This window comes from Lepidothrix coronata, unplaced genomic scaffold (assembly GCF_001604755.1).
Source record: "Lepidothrix coronata isolate B3197 unplaced genomic scaffold, Lepidothrix_coronata-1.0 Scaffold25, whole genome shotgun sequence".
In the NCBI taxonomy this organism is placed as follows: domain Eukaryota; kingdom Metazoa; phylum Chordata; class Aves; order Passeriformes; family Pipridae; genus Lepidothrix; species Lepidothrix coronata.
In genome coordinates this window covers 4,254,048-4,261,468 of record NW_016690205.1, presented here as the reverse complement: position 1 = coordinate 4,261,468, position 7,421 = coordinate 4,254,048, and positions in this window count along the sequence as shown.

Below are 7,421 nucleotides of genomic sequence, written 5' to 3'. Positions count from 1 at the left end.
TCCTGGCCTTGGACACTTCCATTTCTACTGCCAATCTGCCCAGGGAACAAAATCCTACTTAAAGGAACTTAAAAATTCAAACATTTCCTGAATGATTTTCAAATACATATTTGCAGGACATGATCTGGTCACTGGATTCCCCACCCAAGAAACCAAAGTTTATCTGCACACAGATTTCTGTAAGTATGATTTTATTGCTTTAACTATTATTTCTTGAGAGCTTTTCCCCATCTCCCCTTACCTTGAGTCACATTTTTCTCCCTTCACTGATGTTTCATTGTTGCTCTTCATTAAGCAGCAAAGCATAAACAACAGAGTGCTTATTAATTGATGTATTTTACCTACGGGAGAGAGAAACAAACAAAACCTGCTCCTTTATAACTTGCTAGAACCAAACTGTGATGTATGGTCCCATTTGTATAAGATTGTTCTTAATGATTTATTCAATAAAGGTCATGACTGAAAGTTACTGAAAGGAAAGAATGTAGAAATAATGAGCAGGTGAATTTGAATATTCAGCTGTTCATTCAAATAAACAATACCATTTAGTCCATCCCATAATGGTCTGATGTGTAAAATGAAATGCACCTACAAAAGGCAAAGTTATTATATTTCCCTCCCCTTTCAGAGACTGTAAAATTTTTTAAATCACAGTACTTATTATCATAAGAGATATCAATTTTCATTCCCATGTCCATATAGCCCTTCCTAACACATTCCAAAAATGTTCTAGTGCTGCAGTTTGCTTCAGCACCATCAAAGGAAAAAGTCAAAGTTATCTTTCTGGAAGCTTTCAAAGTTAAGGTGACATAAAGGTGAAATTCTCTCAGAAGAAGCAACACAATTACTGGGAATGAAGTAAAAAAATAATAAAGCAGGTATTTTTCTTAATCAACATGCACAATTGCATGTTCTTTCTTCTACAGAGTTGAACAGAAATTCAAGGTCAAGAGATCACTCATTATCTAACATTTACTTTTTTGAAAACTATAATAAAGTTTGACCCCACATAGACGGTTACTCTACCTTGAGAAAATCAGCTGCATTTTCATAATCCTTTTAATCACACACATGTCACAGACACATTAACAACATTTTCTGGAAGACAAATTTGGCTTGATTTCTACAAATGGAAAAATTCCCATTTAAATCAAAGGCCAAACATTTAGTTCTGCATTTGTATTGAAGCAGACATTCATATTAAATATCATCTGCACATCCAACACCAACGAGGACCTGATTTGGCAGAGCAGAGCCATGCCAGGCACAGTGGCTTCCCTAGGATTTTGGCCGGAATAATGAAGAGTGACTCCATTTATGTCTTTGACAAAACTCCCACTGACCTGGTTAGGGTTGGAATATTTTGACAAGAGGTGTCCAAAGCCACAACATGGGATTTTCTGGGTCTCAGTTGGTGATCAGGGCGTGACAACAGCTCTGTGATGGAACCCAGCAGTGACAGGGTGACAGTGACAGGGCCCAGTGCTCTGAGCCAGGGCGGTGTCACATGAAAACAGTCTCTTAATGGCAAAACAAACCAAACTTTTATTTCAGAGCACATTGATCCTTGCCAGCTCCCAGTGACAGTGACTGTGTGACCAGAGAACAGCCATGACAACATCAGCTCAGTTCAAACAGTAATGGTAAAAAAATGTCCAACCCCAGCATGCAGAGTCAATCCTTCCCAAAGGCAAAGTTCTCACCCTTTTGCCTCTGTTTTGTGTGTGTTGTGCAGGAGTGCTGAATTTCTTCATCAGGAGACATCCATAATGTGCAACATTTTCACATCTCATGCTTCATTAAATAAGTTATTAAGTTCCCTAAAAACTAGTAAGGATAAACAAGCACAAATAAATGAAAATCTTTGCAATGTGAGACAAATCAATAGAATTTGTACTTACAACAAAGTAGACACAAAATACTTTTTTTATGCATATAATAAAAAGAAACTAAGTTAACTTTATGTATGCACTGTGTTGTGCAGGATTTAAAGCATTAGAAATCCATACCCACAGAGAAAGGAATAAACCTCAGTGCAGAGAAAGGCAAACACCTGTGACATAAAAACACTCGGGGGGGGGGTTTTAATATATTTTATTGGGCAAATATAAAAACCAGCCACATCAATCAAATCATAAAGAGGCATTTGGAATATCTTACAATTCAGAAAACTAATTCTAGAGTGCAGAGGGTTCTCTACCATCCATCAGAGCAGCAGTGACCACTCAAAATTTCACTGCTGTCAAAAGTTGTAAAGAAAACTGAAGCCATGAATTCCCAAAACAACTGCTGAGCCTCACGCTGCTGACACAGCAGGGCTGCTCATCTCTGCAAAACCTCTTCTGCTGTTGGAAACATCTTCTGACTCAGAGGGAGATCATCTGAATAACCCCATAACTGATCCTCAAATTCTTTGGGTTGACTCATGGCTCCTTTTCACCCACTGCCACCAGGTGACTGAAGCTTTGCCTTCCACTTCATCCCTTGTCATCTGCCCATAAATCCATCAGCACCTCTGTTTACCAGTCTGTAATAGCTTCACCTTGCTCATTTTCCACTACATTGCCCACCTTCCTCTTTCATTGCTCACCATTCCTTCCATACACTCCTCTTTATCCCCCCAAAATCCACAAATTCCTATTCCAGGTCACAAAAAAATATTTCTGCCTTTTCGTTAAAAGAAAAACATCACCACATCATTGGTATTTTGACACAGTTCCTGACATGTTCCAAGAAACTTCCAGGGAATATTTTTCATCAGTTTTTGAAGCAGCATCTCTCTGACAAACAGCCTGATGTGTCTCTATTCCCTGCACTGCTACAGCACCAGTTTCTGTTGCTGCCCCATCAGACATTTTGGCCCCCACCCAAACTTCTTGTCTCTCGTTCCTGTCATCTGGAACAAACTGTACTAACACTGTCTAGCTGACTCTTCATCTTGTTGCAAATCCAAGTCCAAAATATCTTTTATTCTCTTCCCTGTGAGTTATCTCTGTTTCTTCCCCCTCTTCTGGCTCTCTAAAGCATTAACTCTACAGCACACACGAATATTATACTAATGAACTGAAAACACAATGCTGGTCTTGTTTTTTCTAAACAAGAGAAAGAGAAGAGAAAACAGATTAAGACATCCCATTACATTAAAAAAAAAACCCAAACCACTAATAAATTAGAATAAAATTCCATTTAGACCTCCTATCATCTGTCTTCTTAAGATGTCTTAGTGTTTAAATTATGCTTAAAGCCATTCTCTAAAACAGCTCAGGAAAAAACATACTTGCAAAAGACACACAGAGCTACTGGTTTGCTTTTCATGTCATCATTCAAATGGAGAGTAAACCCAGACATGATGCCAGACTGGCAGTTCTGTGGACAATGTCCTAGCACAGCTATGCTGCAGATAATGAGATAGCCAATGGTTTTATTAAGCAAATGGAGGGGATGAACATGGTAACACACAAAAAAACCCTTGGTTTGAGTAGTTTTTTATTTCTAAATATGAAAATTAAGGGCATTCTTTCAGATTGTGCTCCACACTCATCCAGTCCATCCCTCAGCCCTTTCCTGGAGGTGACCTGGGGGTGGAGGGTTCTGGCAGTGACAACCCAACCTCTTTCTTCACCACCATCTCCTCTTCCAACCACCCAGCACAGAAATTAATGAGTTCAGCAGACCCAGCAAACCCCCAGTAGCTCCAAATTGGCTCAGAAGGTGTGATGACCACAATGCTAGTGGGAACCCAACACCTCCTATGCCTCAGGGACAAAGCACCAGGTCTTTCCAGAAGTACTGGTTAGGTTTAAATGGTACAGAAATTAATCTTACCTATCCTTATCTACAAAAGGATACCAGATATCTATAATAAAAATCATTACAATTGCTCAAGTTACCTCTTTGGGATATTGAACAACTAACAAATTACTGAAATATATGTGTAGTTTACTTTTCATCCATTTAAAAATAAAACTTATGTAAACTTCATGTCAGTCTGTGACAAACTTGGTAGAAATAATACTTGAGTATTTTACATCTACTGCCACTACTAAACTGAGCAAAGACACTGCCTTGTGCCCAGAACCTGCTGGAATGACAAAACAGCTTCTGACCATCAAAGTCTCCATAAGAAAAGAGAATATTTTCTTGATTTAAATCTTTTAGGATTACACTGATCTAAAAAACCCAGTCACGTTACATTTTCCATTAGGTCATTAGGCCACACTTCCTTTTCTTTAATAAATCTGTTTGGGGTTTTTAAATATTATGTTTTTAAATTTCAATATTAGTGAATATGTTAAAAAACTACACTGTAATTTTAAGTTAATATTAATTTAAATCCACAATTAGCAAACAGGACAAAGAACTATGGAGTGTCTTACGTACTTTTCCCTCGCTTTCACATAAATGTGAACATGAAGAATCTCAAACACAAGCAAGTGTGCTTCATATACATGCACAGTTTCAGCTCAATTCCTGTAACATTCTCATCCAATGCTGGGCAACCAGTGAGTAAAAATTAGACATTTTTTAATGTCCTGATTTGAAACACTTTGTTTTAAATCAATCTGTCACTGGCTGTCAGTACTTTAAAAAGCAGTAATGAAAAACTAGTATTTTATCAGACAACAGGTCCTTAAGTGGAAATTTAAACACAATAGAAGTGTGAATGGTTTGTGCTGCTGCAACCTCTTTCATGTGGTGGAAATTCTCTATTCTACCTTTACAGTTTGCTCAATAAACTATAATTAAATTACAGTATAAGCAAGGTTAAATGTTGCTGTCCATAGGCCAAGGGAGAAGTTTAACAGAGTCTTCAAATGAGATGGGTATTTTTCACATTTATTTGCTGACTCTTGGCCAGGCACCAAACTTTCATATTCACAGCAGCATAAAAAGCAACCAAAACAACAACAAAAAAATCCTGCTGAGACTGTGAAAGTGTCATTTTTAGCAGCAGGACTCCATAAATCGAGGTGATGTTCTCACCTCCAGGTTCTACTGGCACTGGGCACTGCTCGCCCCTGCAGTGGGCTCCAGCTGGTTGTGTGCATACAGCTCACGGGGTCAGCTTTGTTATACACAGTGCCCTGGTCTGCTTTTTCACAGAAAACATCTTCAGTGAGGGTTTAACATGCCAAAATTCAGCTATCCCCCAACCCACCCACTTGCACCCCTCTCCTTGGCTGCCCCTGGGGACCAGTGACTCCGCGGTGGATGTGGACGAGGAGCTGCATGTCCAGGAAAAAACCTGGGCTCCTCCTTGTCCTGGACACCTTCAAGGCCCTTGAGTCCACCAGGCTCAGGCCATGGGAAAACAGAGGTGGCTCAGCAAGGTAACCCAGTCCTGAGGAATAAACTAAGTTTTCTGGCAGGTAAAACATAGCCCTTGTTTGGCTCATTAGGACAAACAGAGCTCAAAGTGGTGGCAGCTCCCGGGTTAAAGTGCAGGGCAGCCACCAGGTGTTGTACCAGGCACACAAACAAAAATACGAAACACAGAAATACCCCAGAACACATATTTTTTACTATTATTATGTTAAAAGGGAAAATTAGCAAAGCCTTCAGGACTAACCTAATTCAAGGTTAGGAACAGCCCCTCCACTTCCAGCTGCAAAGATGCTGTTCCACATCCCAGTGGACATACATACAAGTGCTGGAGGGATTTGGCATCAAAAGAGTTTGTGCTGGAAAACAGGATGGAAAGAGGAACTGCCCTTGACAGCATCTGCTGGTTCTCATCTAACAACAGTAAACTATAACTCTGCTTTTTAAAATACAGTATGTTTCACCTTCATATTTCACAAGCTTAATTGGCTTTGTTATAAAGTAAATGAAATCTGAAATCCTCTATTTAAACAACATTCTGAGGGAAAAAAAGAAGTGACACCCTTACATTCCCATTGCTGTTGCAAACTATTGCTGCCAAAACAGGGGAAGCAAAACGGAGCAAAGAAAGAAAGAACTCTGTACTGCCACTGATATCACAAATCTAAATTATTTTAAACTACACACAGAACATCCTCATCCTCTGAAAGATTTAACAGCAAAGCTGCAAAGAGTGCCTATATATTAAGAAGTCTTTATTAAAAATCCAGAATATGTTATGTGGTATTTATTGCTTTCCTAGAGCACATTATCATAAGCACTTGCACAACAACATATAATTTAAATCAATAGCGAAGTTCTCATTGATATCTTTGAAAGCAGCTTTATAGCCTGATTTGCTAAAAGCACTCATCTGCAGCGTTTCTGTTATTTATTAGGATTAATAAAATCCTGCTGTATTATGTTAAAATTTACATCTTGCAAGTCCTTAAGGGCCTGCTGTAATAATGGCAATCAGAAGAGATGATCATGGAACCTCATCAGAAAAGGGTGAACCACTCTAAAAGGAAGAAGAGATCTGGCTAAATAGTAAAGGCAAAGCCAAGAACAAAGGCAGGTGGAGTGACAGGACAGGACAGGCAGCAAAATTAAGGACTAACAGAGGCAGGAGCAGAAGCCAGTCCTCTGGAAGAGAATTCCAGAACTCTAGCAATGAGGTTATCAATCATTTAACAACCTCGTCTGTTAAAACATTCAGTATCATAAAAGGAGTATTAGTTTCATGATATTTCAAATAATAATAATAAACATTTTTCTTGATTTGGTAACATTTAAATTTGCCTTTTTGTATCACCAAATCAAAAATGAGGAAAAATAAAAAGATTGCTGTGATATGACTATTTAAATTTGTTCAGTGAACCAGAAAATATTCCTGTCCAGTTCTTAGTGTTTTGAAGGTAAACCTGCACTCCAATTGAGGAAATCAGGGAGCACACAGTGCTACTGCTGCTAAACATGTGAAAAAATAAGTAAAATAATAGCAATTCATGTGTTTGCTTCATGTAATTTTAAGCTGAATTTTACAAAAAAAAAAAAAATCCTCTGTAGGATTGCACTTCCAATCCTTTCATGACATTTTCCTTGTTGAGTAATTTTGGGCACATTTGAGAGGCAGAGATCTCAACGGTAGGGAGTTTGCAGCAACAAACAGGGAAGGATGTAACACAAAATCAGATAACCCACAGGGTAGAGTTATGCATGAAGGTCATAGGAAAAGTGGTTTCCAAGTTCAGCTGAATGACCTAATTCAGTGTCATTTGCTGTAACACCAGAGAGGGGGCAGGTAAATCACCTTTTGCCCCTCAGAGATGTTCCCCCAGGAGATCACACTCGGTTTTGGTCCCCAGACTGGGCAGTCTGTCAGTCCCTGGTGCCAGGCACTCCCAGTGCCAATAATCAGCCTGTTCCGTGAGCAGCACAGGCATATAATTAGACTTATCTCGTTTGTACTGAGATATCCAGGCTGCTGAACAAAAGAGTTTCTCCTCCTTCTCTGGTTTCCTGTGCTGTTGCCATCAGAAGCTGCATTTAGGGCGTCA